The sequence below is a fragment of the Diadema antillarum genome, unplaced genomic scaffold (genome assembly GCF_040938485.1).
Source record: "Diadema antillarum isolate AM-2024a unplaced genomic scaffold, OU_Dant_1.0 scf00000027, whole genome shotgun sequence".
NCBI lineage: Eukaryota > Metazoa > Echinodermata > Echinoidea > Diadematoida > Diadematidae > Diadema > Diadema antillarum.
In genome coordinates this window covers 765893-782299 of record NW_027270916.1, presented here as the reverse complement: position 1 = coordinate 782299, position 16407 = coordinate 765893, and the positions used below count along the sequence as shown (strand labels likewise).

Genomic DNA, 16407 nt, shown 5'->3' with positions numbered 1-16407 from the left:
TGCACACTCTGGAAAAGTGTGTACTGAGAAAAGAGGCCCTGAAGTACAGGATCTATTCAAGCACTTAAATCTGTCAATACAAAGCCCAGCTCTGTGCAATGAACTGGACAAAAAACAGGATGTAAAACTACAGGGCAACAATGAAGGGATTATCAGATTTAGCTGCTACTGACCATGCTCGATTAGCACATTCTATACATGACTACTACCAACTTTCAAAGCAGTGGCATCATTCTCCCAAAAGCTGTGAGAGTTTAAAGTGAAGAGTGTGCAAAGGGTTTTTAAGAAAAGGGGCCTCTAAGACATACCTAATCACACTATTGTATTCTAGAAGAAAGTGTTCTAGAAAAACTGCTAAAAACACAATTTCCCATTCGCTTTGTGATCCCAAACTTTAGAATGACAGAAGAATTGCTCTAAAGTACAGAAAATAAGAAAAACTCAAAAGATTGACTAGGTTTGCCTGTCTCACCTATTTCGAGTCCTCATCAATCATATAAAATCAGGACATGTGACTTTTTGTTGGATTTGTGATGCACAGTCACATACCGGTATACTCAAAGGGAATCATGTTCAGCTATTGAACTTTATTTGAGAGAAGGTCATCTGATGTCAATGGTATCTGAAAAGATTATGAGATATCTGGTATCCTTGAATAAAAACTGACACAACTACAATACCATCTCAATCCACTGACAGCTTTGGCTATACCAATAATTGTTAGTATTATCAATGAGCATTGAATTTGATTTAACGATTCTGAATACGAACAGTTACAATTAGACATTTTACATGCCCTCTTTTGATGACTTAATGGACAGATCTGCAACAACATACAAAAACTAGAAATGTTACTATGGCAACTGGTATGCTTTCACTAAAATGCATTGTTCTCCCAATAGGTCTAGAGTACATGTATGTCTTGATAATGTGAGATGACAGTTTCACATTACTGGCAAAAAATCATAATGACATGTTTGTCACAAATGCGTTGAGTGTTTACTCTCCTTGAAATAGGTTTCATTTATTGACATTTGACGTCATGGTCCAAAACTTTCCCTGGAAAATTTTTATTGGGTAATACATGAATATACTAAATTTCAAAAAAATATATTCAGGAATTGCATAGATATGGGCGAAATAGAAAAATTTTGAGAATTTGACCTTGACCATTGCCCTTTCATCTTGAGCATGTGCACCCAAAAGTTGACAGGCACAAACTTCGTCCACTCATACATACATATGCCAAGCTTCATTAGGTTACCTCAGACGGATTTTATGTTATGCAGTCCACAAAATTGATTACGGATGGACAGATCACTGGTTAACCCCAAAATATAATGCCTAGCTGACACTTTGTGGCAGACGCATAAAAAATGACATGGAATGTCATCAGGATGATGCTGTGTCTCTGATTTAAAGTAGAAATTCAAAGAGCACGAAACACAAAATTGATAAGAAAATATTGAATTTGAACATCTGTCCTAGGTGTACACAAAATATGGAGAGAAAAAAACAATCCCAACTATTTTTTATTAATTATTGAAATCGGGCGAAAAAGTAAACCCGAAATGCCCCGATGAACGGTCTGCCGATACCCCTTCCAGATGACGTCACGCACTGGATTCGTACTCTGAAAGTACACGTTCATTCCATAGACTACTACCGTGAACTGTTTTCAGTGTTGTGTTTAGGAGCCTAGCAAGTCCAATTATTTAGTTTATTAGCAGTTTTCTTGCATGTCTCCTTGTAGTTCAGAGTTTTTCCTTACATTTCATCCTCATAAAGTATGAAATTTGTGAATGCTAGCGGCGCATAAAAGAGATTTCTTTCAGACGTTTTTGTCCGCATTTCGGTTCCTTGCCTTCAAAAAGTAGATCCGGTCACAGCAAGCTGGATGGTACGTCTCGCTCTCAGCTGGTCTCAGCCGTTCATGCACTGTGCTGGCGTGTGGTTCGCACTGCGTTGTGTGTGTTTGCGTGTGTGTGAATATATTAGTGTTCGTGCTGTGATTTGTTCCTCGGTCTAGTGAGAGCTGTGCGTAAACACGTGTGTGTATGGGAACATGTACTTTTGTACGTACTTCGAACATGTGCGCCAGCTCCATGCCCCCTCGACGTTCTACGCAAGACACCCTGATCACTCGCTCTCTATGCATGTTTTTGTTTGTAACAATAATGGATGAACAAATACTCAATACTGTACGAGTAATGTTCGCCACACGTAATCTGTGTATTTCGTATACTGTTCTACGAAGCGAATTGCTACTGACAGGGTGGAAGAATGAGCCGTGAGGAAGTACAAATGATCTCTTCTTTTTCCACATTTTTTTTTTTGTCTAAACCGCCGCCGTCATTAATCGTACATCGAGACTCTAAATCGTACGGAGCCGAATATTATACTACTTTTTCATTTTTTTTTTTAACGTCAAGGCAGACATCAGACATTTACTTTACCATCAAACGCAGCTGAATGTTACTGTTATTCATTTCGAAATGTTATAGCAAATATCCGACATTTATTTTAACATCATATGGAGCAGAAGGTTGCTACTATTCACTTCCAAACGTAAAAGCTATCATCTGACATTTATTTTGGCATCTTCTGGAGCCGAATGTTATTCCTATTTACTTTCGAAAGTTAAAGCAAACATCCGACATTTATTTAATCATCGTATGGAGTTGAAAATTATTGTTATTCATTTTCGAACGTCAAAGGGATCATTCGACATTTATTTTAGCATCTTCCGGAGCTGAATGTTATTGCTATTTACTTTCGAATGTAAAAGCAAAATTCCGGAATTTATTTTATCATTGTACGGAGTTGAATACTATTGTTATTCATTTCCAAACGTCAAGGCAAACATCAAACATTAATAACTATTTTACCATCGAACGCAGCTAAATATTACTGTTATTCATTTCGAAATCTTAAAGCAATAAACATCCGACAGTTATTTCAGCATCGTATGGAGCAGAATATTACTGCTATTCACTTCCGAACGTAAAAGCAATAATCTAACATTTATTTTAGCATCTTCCGGAGCCGAATGTTATTGCTATTTACTTTCGAAAGTAAAGACAAACATCCGACATTTATCTAATCATCGTACGGAGTTGAATATTATTGTTATTCAATTCCGAACGTTACAAGGGATCATTCGACATTTACTTTAGCATCTTCCTGAGCCGAATGTTATCCTTATTCATTTCCGAACGCAAAATCAAATATCTGACATTCATTTTAGCACCGTACGGGGCTGAATCTTACCGTTATTCATTTCCAATTATTTTAGCATCTTACGGAGCCGATTGTTACCGCTGTTCATTTCCAACAGTAAAGGCAAACATCCGACTTTTTTGGTGGCCCGATCGGGACACCAAAATCTTCATTTCTGAAATATTGTCGGCCCGACGTGCGTTTTTTGGTGAACTCGGGCCACCGGGCCACAGTTAGTGTCGAGCCCTGCCTAATGAATATAGATGATCGCAAGTGTAAAAATGAAATATGATTCGTCCCCCCCCAGAAAAAAAAAAAAAAAAAAAAAAAAAACCCAAAAAAACATGCAAGAATTTTTGTGCCTAGCTGCGTTTATCCGGACATGAATCTAAAAAAGGAATTACAAAACCTCTTTATTATTATCATTATTATTATTAACGAACCATCAGAAAATCAAAGCTAATCTTACGTCCAGATTAACATCTTTTTTTTCTTTTTTCATTGTCGAATTAGCAAACCTTCAGAGTATCGACTCTCGAGCTAGCTTGTTTCATTTTCGGATAAACGAACTTTCACAGTAACGTGCAAACATTATTTTTTTTTAGTCGGGCATTAGGAAATGTTCAGAAAACGTGTATAGACGGGTGGTAAAAAAAGGAGAAAATGATAGGTTTGAATTTTAGTTTGGCATCGCGTATCTCTTTGCATGGTGCTCGTTATTCCGAAAAAGAATAAGATTCACTATCCTGATGGGTAGTTATTTCGAAACACGCATATTGCATGTGCGGATGTTTGTTAATCTGACAAATTTAATTATGGTTTGTTTAACTTGATTTGTGGTTCGAAAAAAATCGTTTATCTGAAATTGAATTACGCGGCAAGAAATTACTTATTTCGTTTTCGGATAAACGAACATTCAAGAATATGGAACGTTTTGAGCGAACAGGACTTCGAAATAACGAAACTTAATTTTAATCTTTTTCTCTTTTCGATTTACGAACCCTTTTTTTTTCAGTTTTTGGATAATTGAACCCTCGGGAGAGACGATCTTTTACAGTAACGACCAGTAACTTTTTTTCCCCTCTCTCTCTCTCTCTCATAAGTTTATGTCGTAGTTTGACATCTTTAATTTTTTGTTTGTCCGGTATTCATTATTCCTAAAATAATGAAAAAAGAAGAAGACATGATATATATTTGTACGTATTCTATGATAATTCGTAATTTCAAATCTGAAACACGCAAAATCCCTGTGCCAATGTTTTTCTTCCGAAAATATAAGAGGGTTTGTTAATCCAAACATTTGTAGCATTATTCTGAAGTTTGGGTAATGTGAAAATGGGGAAAAGGCTTGTTAATCTTAAAACGAATTGAATTTGTTCCCAGATTAAATTTCTTATTTCTTAAGTTTTAGATTAGCGAACCTTCGGAATAAACAACTTTTAGAGTAACAATCAGCAACATGTTTTCTCTTCTTTTTTTCATAAATCAGAATAGAAATAATGTACAAAATGGAGAAGTATTTTAAAGCAGGAAAATAAGGCATTTCAAGTTTATCACTGTTTATTTTATTTTTCTATATCAGTAAGCACAAATAATTCTTACAAGAAATAGAAAAGGAAAGAGAGAGAAAGAGAGAGAGAGAGAGAGATAGCCCTATTTTAGGCAAATTAAATGAGAGACTCGAAATAAAGAATCATTACGTTTATAATCCTGGCTGGGTCTTCGACTTGTCAAACATTTTCCCTGTTCATTCCTCCAGGCCCCAGACTGTTCATGACCGCCAAGAATGCGCCAGTACGCGCGGTTTCTTTTTTGTCAAATGGTCTTTCTCCTCTACCCCCCCCCCCCACCCCCCCCCCTCCCCATCCCAAAGTCAGGCACCTTGCCATCGTGGAATTTTTATTGTTTCTTGGTAAACTTGGTGTTCACGTTTGACCGCGCGTTATTGATTTGTGTTATTTGTATATTGAATCACGCACTGTGCTCGGTATCCACATGGAGCACGCACAACCAGTGACTACCCGACTCACCTGTAGGTAGCTAACGGCGAGCAGAAAATGGCACAGTTTTTCTGCTACCGCTATTTTTTACTTCCAAAATAGGCTAATACATCGTATTGGAATAAAAACGAACTTTGTTCGATATCGATGAGCGTTGATGTGGCATCGCAATGCAATACCCGGGCTTCTTCAAGTAAGTCAGTGTTCGACAGTTGTTGAAATCGTGACATCGTGAAACAGTTGTTAGTTTTGGGCTTGCATGTGCATGATTTCATGGGTTTGTTGAAGGGAAAATGTGGAGAAAGAAGGTGGCTTCAAAATTATTTGTCTGCCCGATTCGGGCAAGCATTTTTGTCCTTGTTCAGAACACTTTTACGACTTTGATTTTCACTTGCCCGAGCAATCGGGAAGTGCTTATGTCCGCCCTGCTATTAGACCTTACCATAGTCACAGCATTCAAAGCTATGTACCTCCTTGGTCTGACCGGTTTGAGGTCAGCAACTAGGCAGGCGCAGTGGCGTGATAGCTATCTTAGCAGATGTCATTTACGGAAGTTTTACGAGCGAGTGCACACTGGTGAAGCAGTGAAATAATTACTTGCGAAAACACCGAATCTTGTCGATGTCGAAGATTCCACCACTCCTTCTCTTCCCACCTCCCTGGTTAGACCCTATCGGGCGCAAACGTAAACAAACACATGTGGTTATGCAAAGCATGGCAAGTACGAGTAGTTCACGTCTAAATTCCTACGCCAGTGAAAGTACTTCCATGACTTGGCTAATCACGTAACAGGCCAGGCACGCAGGCAGTGAGGATGGTGGTGCGGCGAGCGGCTACCAATGCGGGTCGCAGCAGTAGAGCCACTTCACCGCGGATTAATACAAATAGAGTATTGCATGCGAGCGATCGCGAGCTACGAGACTGGGCTGCACACGTTATCTCGACCCTCGTTTTAAAATCTCTCCTATTTAGATATTTTGCCATTTTTCGTAAGTCTGCTTGCTATTGTCAACATCACCATGTCTTAGATTATCAACCCTGTCACGGACATCCTCATGATTTCCAATTAAACGCTTTATATGACCAGCGAAACTTGAACGCGGTAACATTACAAACGTAAGAAAAATAAGATTACCTAAGTAGCTTGAATTCCTGAATATTGACGAAAATATCTGTAAGAATTACAAAAAAATCGAGAGAGAAATGTTTCTTCATTACTATTAAACCATGAAAAGTTATATTTCATTCAATTCGACTTTTACATAAGGAAATAAAATGCAAAGGAATCAGGTTGTACCTCCGTTAACATTGTACACACATTCACCGGGCAGAGTCCGCAAATCCAGTGCGTGACGTCAGGCGAAACGGGCATCTTTCCTGACGAATTGGCCCTTCTCAGGCTCCAGAAAACCGCAGTTTTTCGTGAGCGTTTACTTCTTTCTAGCAACGCGAAAGCGAGGTAACAAAATTCCATTGCCTTCTATGTCTTCTGAGCTTTCTAATGATGCCTAAATTGCAGAATTTAATGATCTCTTTGAATGTCTACTTTAAACATTCACAAATCAAACGTGGGTTGTTACAACAGAGGGCTGTATGTGTGAGACTCAGAAAGTCTTTCATACATTCCCATGTGTTCCTTGCATGTAAGAGTCACAACCAATGTACACTGTAGCAATACAATCCTTCCTAATTTCCTGCTATGTACCTATATGAGCAAGGTAAAAAATGAATAGTATGGAAAGGTTTACCTTGACACACAATGCATATGGATGAGTGAATCCACTCCTTGTAAGTTAAGCTGTACAAAGCCACTAGCAATACATGGGACACTGGGACAGGTACAATATGTGTATATATTATGATGTACAAAGAAATGTATATAGTATTCATTGCCACTCATTGATTTGGAAATTCCATAGACATTGTGTCATACGTTGTAGTACCTCTTGGACGTTAAGACTGTCTACATCTCCCGAGTCTCCCACTCTCAACTGGTACTGAACAGCATCCTGACCTTGTCTGACTCTAATGACACGACCTCTCCTGCCAGTCATTTCAGCAACGCTACTGGACCCACCCAGCTGATCAATGATATCATCAATGGGACTGGAATGAAAAAAAAAATGCAGTTTTGAAAAATTTTGTCATTATAAACTTGGGCACAGGCTTCATATGTGTAATGACTTTTATGACTTTCAGTCAGTCATTACATTGGGGTCAGTTCAACTTCCATACATTCTTGCAGACTATTACCTAAAGAACATAGCAAACTTGGGGGTGAAGGCAGCTTTGAGGGCATATGGGGGGGGGGCATGGAGTACATTTGTACATGCTACCACACTTGCAAAAACACCTGCTGTCTGCTGGGTATGTAGAAAGGACCTTGAAAGGACATTCATGAATGAATTTACTCAAAATATTTCTGGTTTTGCAGAATTGTTTATGATCTGCTATGAACAAATTTGAAACTGCAGTCACTGATCTTACAATACACCTATACACTAACTTCATAGCTCCTCACTTCAGGTTCAACACAAGATTTGTATTAAAGATTCCATAATTTAGTTTTGTCCCCCCTCCCCCCCCCCCCCACACACACACACAGGTAACTGTGTGCTCCAGGGGGTCTCCAAGTGTGACATAAATGTAGTGCCCATTTGCACAAATTTGTATTGTATAACTAGTGATAATACTTAAATCTATTCAATACTATAATCTAACTACACCTTTTCAAGGAGAAGATGAAAATGTGAAAATTGGGTCCTACTTTGGTTCCCTAGGCATATCCCCCGATCTGTTATGACCAAACTCTAAACTAGAGGACCTCCACAAAGCAGCCATGATTAAAATATCGGCATTTCATTGGCAGTATCTTCAACACAAACATAAGAGAATAGGATCATCTACACAATATATTTGGTGAAAATTTGATCATGCACTGTTGAGTCGGCAGATTAACCCGTTCCTTTTGCAATTCTCTGAGTGCCTTTAATACCCCCAAACGAGATTCTTTTTGCCCGTCGACAGAGAGGTAGACAGGTTGGTAATCCACCTGTGTGAAGGCAGTAAAGCGGTACATTGTATCCCCCTTTCCCACAGTCAACTACATGTGCCAGTGAACAATGGAAATATCGATTGGGTGCGAGGTATGAAGAGCGTGCGCCGATGAGCTCACAGAATCTTTTGTTCTACACAAAACCAGGCACCTGACTAGGATGACTGGGGTCAGCGAATGCAGAAATCTAAACTGATCTCAGCCTTGATCGCTATGTACATGTTCGTACGAGTTTACAGCAGAACAAGCGAAAACTAAATCAGGAAAAAGGTAGATAAGACTGTGAAATACACATTTTTCAAACAGGAGAACAAATGCTGATAGCATAAACTCTGATCTTTTTATCAAACTCACTTTTATTGGCACTTTAACACAAAGAAACATGAATTTAGGCCACGAAAGCAGGCACTCTTGTCTTCATTTTGGGAACCTGGTATACCAGGTTCCCGTAAGGAACGGGTTAAGCTAAATTTCAATCTATGTCCTTTATGACCCCTACAGTATGACTTTTGACCTCATTACTCCCAAACTGAATTGTTTCTTTCTTACTTCATCATTAACACACCCTGCAAGTTTGGTGCAAATCTGATCATCTGTTCATGAGTTACTGGGAGATTAAGCTTATCTTATGCCCTTTATGACCCCCCTTTGACCTCATGACTCCCAAAATGAAATAATTTCTTTCTTACTCAGTACTTTGTTATAAACACATCCTGCAAGTTTGGTGAAAATCTTATCATCCTTTGTTGAGTTATTGGAGATTAAGCTTATTTTATGTCTCTACGACCCATATGACATTTGACCTTTGACTTAATGACCCTCAAATTTAACTGTTTCTTTCTTTCCTCGTTATGAACACACCCTGTTCATCTGTTCTGGAATTATCTTATGTACAACAGATAAATAGGCAGATTGACAGACAGACAAATATAGAAAAGTCTGAAGTAGAACCGAAAACATAACCTCTGCTGGCAGTAGGTAAAAATAGATGGGATGACTGCATATACTGTACGTTGTACGCTCTGCATGTGCCTGCTGAATTACCAGAAGTGCACAATTAAGCACTGAAAATGTGACCCTGCTTGTCCTTCTGCATTTTGTCTGTCGGTTTATAAGATCACCTCCTTCCCTTTTACATAGCATATGGCCAGTGTACGGACCCGACCGCTGGCAACGAAATGCTTACATTTATATGTGATAGGGAGAATTTGAGTGCGTGACGGTGAATAGATTGCTTCGCTCCATGGCCCACATCAGGGCGTGATTCTTAGTTTTTCAACTTTTTCCTTCCCTCTCGCATTTGTGGAATATCTTGACAAAAACTCATAAGAAACAATAAGGCATTCCTATAATTCATCTTGCAGAAAGTTTGTGTCTTGTAGGAGGTGTTTTACATGGCAGATCAGTACTTTAATGTAAGTTTAGTTAACCCTAAAAAGACTGGGCTATTTTGGTAGCTCGAAAGACTTTAAGATCTCGGCCGTGGATCGCGCGATCGCCGCGAAAATTTGCACAGTGGTAGTGTGCGATGTAATCTACAAGATCGTATATTCAAATTTTCCAAAATAGTCTTCTTTTATTTTATTTTGATTAAATATGCTAATTTATGCGAGAAATCAGACTCTTTGATCTAAATCAGTAAATAAAGCTCCAAAAGTGCTCATTTTTGGTCTAATTATTCTTTGTGGCATTCTTAGCAAATGCACTTGAAAAAAAATTCGGTATCAAAATTAATTTCTTATCTATTTTATTGTTTCATGAATTTCTTATGTATTTCGTTGTTTTTTCGACCTTTTGTTTTTGTTGTTTTTTTTTAACAAAATTTGTGGCGGACACTTTTTGAAGCATAATACTCCTAAAACAAATTAATTTTAGCCATTGAGAGTAAAAATAAGCATATTTATATGAACCATGTGAAAAAACTCAATTTGCATTGACTTTGTGCACAAAATCGCATTTTTGAGCCACTTTCGGCCTCACATGCATGTACAAAATGTTATGTAACTTCAGAACCGTACCCCCTGGCGTCACAAATTTGGTGTCAAAATGTGCGGGAAACTTGAAAGAAAAAAGTCATAAAGCATCGCGGCGAGAGCATTGCGTGTTGCAGAGTAATCGCGCGAAATGTCGAGGGGGGGGCCTTTTAGGCCCCCCCCCCCAGTCTTTTTAGGGTTAAAGGTAAATTGTATTTCTGGCATAAGACGGCTGAAAGTATCTCAACACATACATGTACATGCAACTTTATGACTAGGATCAAGGTTCTATCTCCCTTACCTGTTGGGCAAATCTATCTTATTGGTAAATCCCATCAGGAGCTCCTTGGCCTGCATACACCACTCATCCTCCTCTTGGTCCAGGCCAGTCTGACAGAGAGCAAAGACAGTAAATCTAAATTACAAAGCTATAAATCTCAACTTAAGAGGTCACAGTCATACAATTGCTAGTTGGACTACAGTGCATACATGTATTTCTGTCAAACAAGTCAGTCATGAGTTTTTCATAATTTAAGTTTGGGATCATAGAATGAATGGGAAAGTGTGGTTTCAGCAGTTTTTTCTAAACCCCCCCTTTTTTTAAGTAATGAGATCAGATATGTCTTTGCTATAGGGGACTCTTTTTATTTTTTGAAAATCCTTTGCATGCTCTTCACTTTCACCTCTGATAACTTTTAAAAGGAAAATGCCACTGCTATGAAAGTTGGTATCAATCATGGACAGAATGTGTTAAAAGCGCATGCTCAATTTCAGTTTTAGTTGATAATCCCTTGATTGTTGTTCCCTGTGGCTTACATCCTGTTTTTTGTTTTTGTCCCATTCATTGCACAGCTAGCAGAGTTTGGTAAAGATTAAGCGGCTGAATAGACTGTACTTCAGAGCCTCTTATCTCAGATCACACTTTTCCAGAGTGTGTGCTTTCTTTCCAATATTTAGATAGGTCAGGAGAGTCCATTTCATTTGAGTTATACATCATCTTAAAGCTTATAGTCTGCTCCTTTAGAATCTGCCCTTAACTAAAAATCCATGTCTGGTGACTTTTTGTTGGTCTTGTGATGTCGGGTCACAAATGATGGATGTCTTTCCTCTCACTTTTAAAACAAATATGGAAATAAAAATCCAAACATATCACATGCACATCACCGAGCAATGATTCAGTAGCATCTACCATCATGCATTGCATTGTGGGCTGGGTTACTGTCTCACCAGTTTGTGTTCATTGCAACAAGCTGTGAGAAACAAGGAACACAGATTACCGATATTCGAAAGCATGTAAAACCAAATAGCTGTGACTAACAGTTAAACACTGCAAGGTTGCTTCTTCTCCATTGACAACAGAAATTTAGAAACTTGTTAATGCCGTGGTTACCGGATGAATGATCTTTGTTGGAAAATGCTGCTGGATGAAGCGAGACAAAATTTCTCTGGCCACTGAGACAAAGTTTGGGAGGTTGGCTCCATTCCTTGTCATTTCCCAGTCAAGGCTGGCCTATAGTGAGAGGGACAATAGTATCCGTGTTGTTAAAACACATTCCTAACATTGCACAAACAGATATTAATGTAACAAAAGTTAAGCAAGTACAGGTAGGTAGATGTACGGGTAAACCTTACACAAGTCAGCAGATATTAGTGTACTGTAACAAAAATTAAGCAAGTACACATATGTGTAGGTATACGTATGGGAAACCTTACACAAGTTTGCATAATTTGAACAAGGATTATGAAATGGGTTAAAGGATGTAGTCAACCAGAAGTGCTGAAATGAGTAATGTGTGTGCTCTTTAATTTTTTACTAACATGCAAGGGCGTGCAGAAAGTGTGCATGCCCTTGTGTGAAGGTTTGCATGGTGAAGTAAATGAGGGAGAGAGGTTTGCAGTAACACCATGTGTACATAGTCCTTGCTTTGCAGAAGAAGAGCCTACATAGAAAGATGAGTGTTGAGGAGGGAAGCGACAAAGGCAAATAGTGACAATTCTTGGTATCACCAATACAGTTAAACTCGCCTAAGTCGACATCGCATATGTCGAATAATCGCGCAAGTCGATGATTTTAAAAAGTCCCGATTTTTCCCCAATGACTTACGTGTATTAATTCACTCACAAGTCGAATTTTGTAAGTCGAATACTCGCCTAAGTCGATGAAATTCCAAGAACACTTTCACGGAAAAACCATTAAATTCACTGTGCCTAAGTCGAATAAGATTTTATTGTGCAATAAATCACTGTCAAAATCACGAGACGCCAGTTTTTGTTTACATAAGGACTAGCCCGACCAGACAGGTGACAAAAAAAAAATGATCTAAAGTATCAAAATTCAAAGCGATCGCATGCGATTGTTGAACTCTCTTCGTGTTTGGAGGTCCGCTGGTACAGCCCTGTCGCGCTACGTACGTACAGCGACTGGGCTGTGTGTAGTTGTGCGTACAGCGACTGGGCTGTGTGTATAGTCTGTGTATGTTTGCAGTCTGCGCTGTGCAGTGGATGGATGAAGCTGCTGAGTTTTCAAAGCGGAAAGTAGGGGGAAAGTTACGGGCACGGGTAAATCAGATTTACACCTCTACACGCATTTCAAGCCACGGTATGGTAAACTGGAATCAATCACTGCTCAAATATCGTTCATATTCACTTCCCCAAGGTTTAACAAGGATGTAAAGTAATCGGACCTGTGCCAATACTAATGCACTGTCCATGCAAAGTTAGCCGCGGCCCTGCCGGGCGACCCGTGCTGCGGCATACCTCTCCAGCTCTCGGCTCCAGAGTAGACAACATACATGTACATACATAATGTACGTGCGGTGTAACTGTTGTTAAATCGATTTTTTTTCGATTTACGCACAAGTCGAAAATCGCCTAAGTCGATGTGTTTTGCTCAGTCCCGAGAAGATCGACTTACGCGAGTTTAACTGTACTTGGGTGCCGCGTGGCGAGCAGCTTTAGATGCATTATGGGATAACTCAGGGGACAAACTTGCATTCGGTTTTTGCTGCATATTCACTCAAGTCACATTCTGTCTTTATCCAGGGGAATTAAATAAAAAAGAGAAGAAAAGATTTCTTTGCTCAGCCCAAGATCAGTCTCAATATGGTAGGCAGTGGCAATATTTTTTTTTTCTTCAAATCTTCACTTAAATTCTTTACTTTACCCTACAGCTGCAAATGTACCTGGATGTCTGACCATGAGAATTATTGCCGGCAATTCCATTCAGATATACATGTGTAGAGCAAGGCTGCCAACTCTCATGCAATTAGCATGAGACTCACACAATTCACTAAATTTCAACTGTCTCACTCTGATAAAAAAATTCTCATGCTGAACTCCAAAAACAGAAAGCCAAAGAAGAAGAGGAAAGATTTCTTTGCCTTTCATCATGTGACCAGCACAATGAAGCCTTGCAGTCATGAACCGTGACTCTAGAGACTACAAATCAGTAAAATTTAGAAGTTATAAACTTTTTTTTTAAAGCTTAATTCTAACCAAAGAAAAAGCAGCAAGTAAGGAAAATCAGATGAATATTGCTTTGAATTGCACGGGAACTGAGAAACGTGCAAGACAACAGGAAGCGACAATGCTCCCGAGGAATCGTACAGTGCATCTGTAATGGGGCTCTGCAGCATGTGCAGATGTTTTTAGCGCATTGGTGATACAAAAATTGTGGGGCAGCAGTTAGCTGGAAGTTGAAGTTGCTCTAGTGGACAAAAGGAGACAGAGAGAATTGTAAGGAATAGAATGAAAATCCGCTGAAAGGTTTTTTGGAAAATGTTGGGAGTAGAAAGATGAGACAGAAAGGAGGGGAAAGAGGGAGAAGCCGAAGGTTGGAAAATCATGGAGATAAGAGAGAGAAGTGAAGTTTGACAAAAGCATGGGAGAGAAACAAAGCTGGTGAAGACGTGGACTATGGAATGCGGAATCAATGAAAAAAAAAAATGCAAATATCAAATAACATTTACTTGTATCTATCAGAAATGTTTATATGAACCATATCTGACAGTTTCATGGAATTTCAAAGCCAATCATGGAAGGAAAGTAGATAATTTCATCTAAAAAATACGCTGATCATGGGTTGGTTTTACTCCAACATCCACATATGCACTTGGAGGTCTGACCATGAGAATTATTGCTGCCAATTCCATTCAGATATACATGTGTAGAGCAAGGCTGCCAATTCTCATTCATATAGCACGAGACTCACACAATTCACTAAATTTCAACTGTCTCACTCTGATGAAAGAATTCTCATGCGGAACCAAAAAAAAAGAAAGAAGAAAAAAGCAGAAGGTAAAAAAAAAGAAAGAAGAAGAAGAAGAAGAAGAAATGTCCCCCAAATCCCTGATAATCTGGACATTCAATATGCCCAAGCCCAAACTTTCAAGATTTTCCCACAGGCACATCTCTCTACGCATATGTTGAAACCTTTACAGACGTATGCAACAGAGTGCACCATTTCAAATGTAAAATTGTCAAAGCTCCCTCTAGTGGAAAGGGGGCTGGGGGTGGGTGTGGAGACATTCCCTTCCGCATCATCCCCAACACCCCCTCCACCATTGTCATTTCGATTGATCAGGTTTGGTCACTTGCTCCCCAACAGTGTCTCACTCCAAACTCTCACTTGAGGTTGGCAGTCCAGTATAGACACATGTAGGATATGTAGAGTAGCAATTTCATTCATCAATGTATGTACACGTTGTATATTATACTTCTATATTTTTACCTGTTCTTACCACCAGTATGTATATACATTCTATGTACTAGTTGTAGTTCAAAAACTATATCAGATAACACTGACATTGATATGAGCAATAGTTGAATAGTGTACAATTTGTTGGATGTAATTTGAAAATGATAGCATAAATCAGCTTCATTAGATTTGAGATTCTTTTTAAGTCAGGTTTCAGATCTTGCCGTTTTTCAACGCTCTGTACAAAATTTAATTTTGCACAATGGTTAATTGATGTTTATGGGAGTGTGTGTGTAGTTAACACCTGACAATGGTCCTGAACAATGGCCATATATACGGCCTAATATTCATGAGAAATTCCCCTATCACAGCTAGTCTTGTTTACTCTTTATTCATTCTGAAATGCAGTGTATGCAAGCACATGAAAACATAAGCTTATTTTCTTTTTCATGTGCAATTTACCTTTTACCATGAATTCAGACTAGCAGTGCCCAGGGCAATCCATCATGACATATTAATAAAGCATTCATGTGCCTTGCAGCAAGAGTCCAGAAGCCTAGTCAGCAGAGCTCTAAAAAGGTGATATTCGTGGTATTCATGTCTATTGTTCAGGGTCATTGTAAGCACACACTCACATACATATCATTGGTTTCTAGTGTAAAGTTCAATTTCGTATAGTGGGTTCAAATTTGACCAAAATCTGGAACTTAACTTATAATCAATCATTGGATTTAACGAAACTGATTCATGCTCTCATACTTCAAAGCACCTCCAACTAAATTGTACACTATTCAGCTACTACTCATATCAATGACAGTGTTATCTGATGTATAGTTTTCAAACTTTTAAGGATCAAAAGTGGGACTTTATGTTGTTGTAATATCTAGTATGTATGTCTGTTGTTATGTATGTGTGTATGTATGTACATACATATGTATGTAAGAGACTTTCACTCTATTTACTCTTCTATTCAGCCATGAATGTATCAATCCATCAATAAATTCGTTTTTATAGACATGAAGTGTGTGGTCTCAAATAACTTTTTGCACATCTGCCACACATAACTTCCGACACAAGTAGGGAGTACTCTATTATGACCATCTGATCTGAGGTACAACAATCATGTGTACTCTACAGTGCTCAATGATTTCAGTATATCTATTAGGTCAAATTGAATCAAATTGCGTTTCAGGACTTCATTTGTCAATAGGCCATCATTTCATACCTACAGCTATTATGGTCATTCTGACCATATTGGCTCACCTCTCTCAGTGCTCTGTAGACCAATTACAACACACTTCCCTTCTGCCAGTGATGCCCTGACGCCTCTTTCACAATGCTGGGAACTTTGACACCAAGACTGCAAGAATGATCACAAGCATTAATCAATAGTTACAAGTCTGTATATTTGTGCTCCATTAAGGGATCGTATAGTTTTGGTTGAGACCTAATTTCAGGTTTCTG

General features: G+C 38.8%; 1 pseudogene; it reads right to left on the bottom strand.

Annotated features, from left to right (window-relative positions):
- Positions 1–16407, bottom strand: part of LOC139735347 (uncharacterized) — a 133163-nt pseudogene that overhangs the window by 55272 nt on the left and 61484 nt on the right.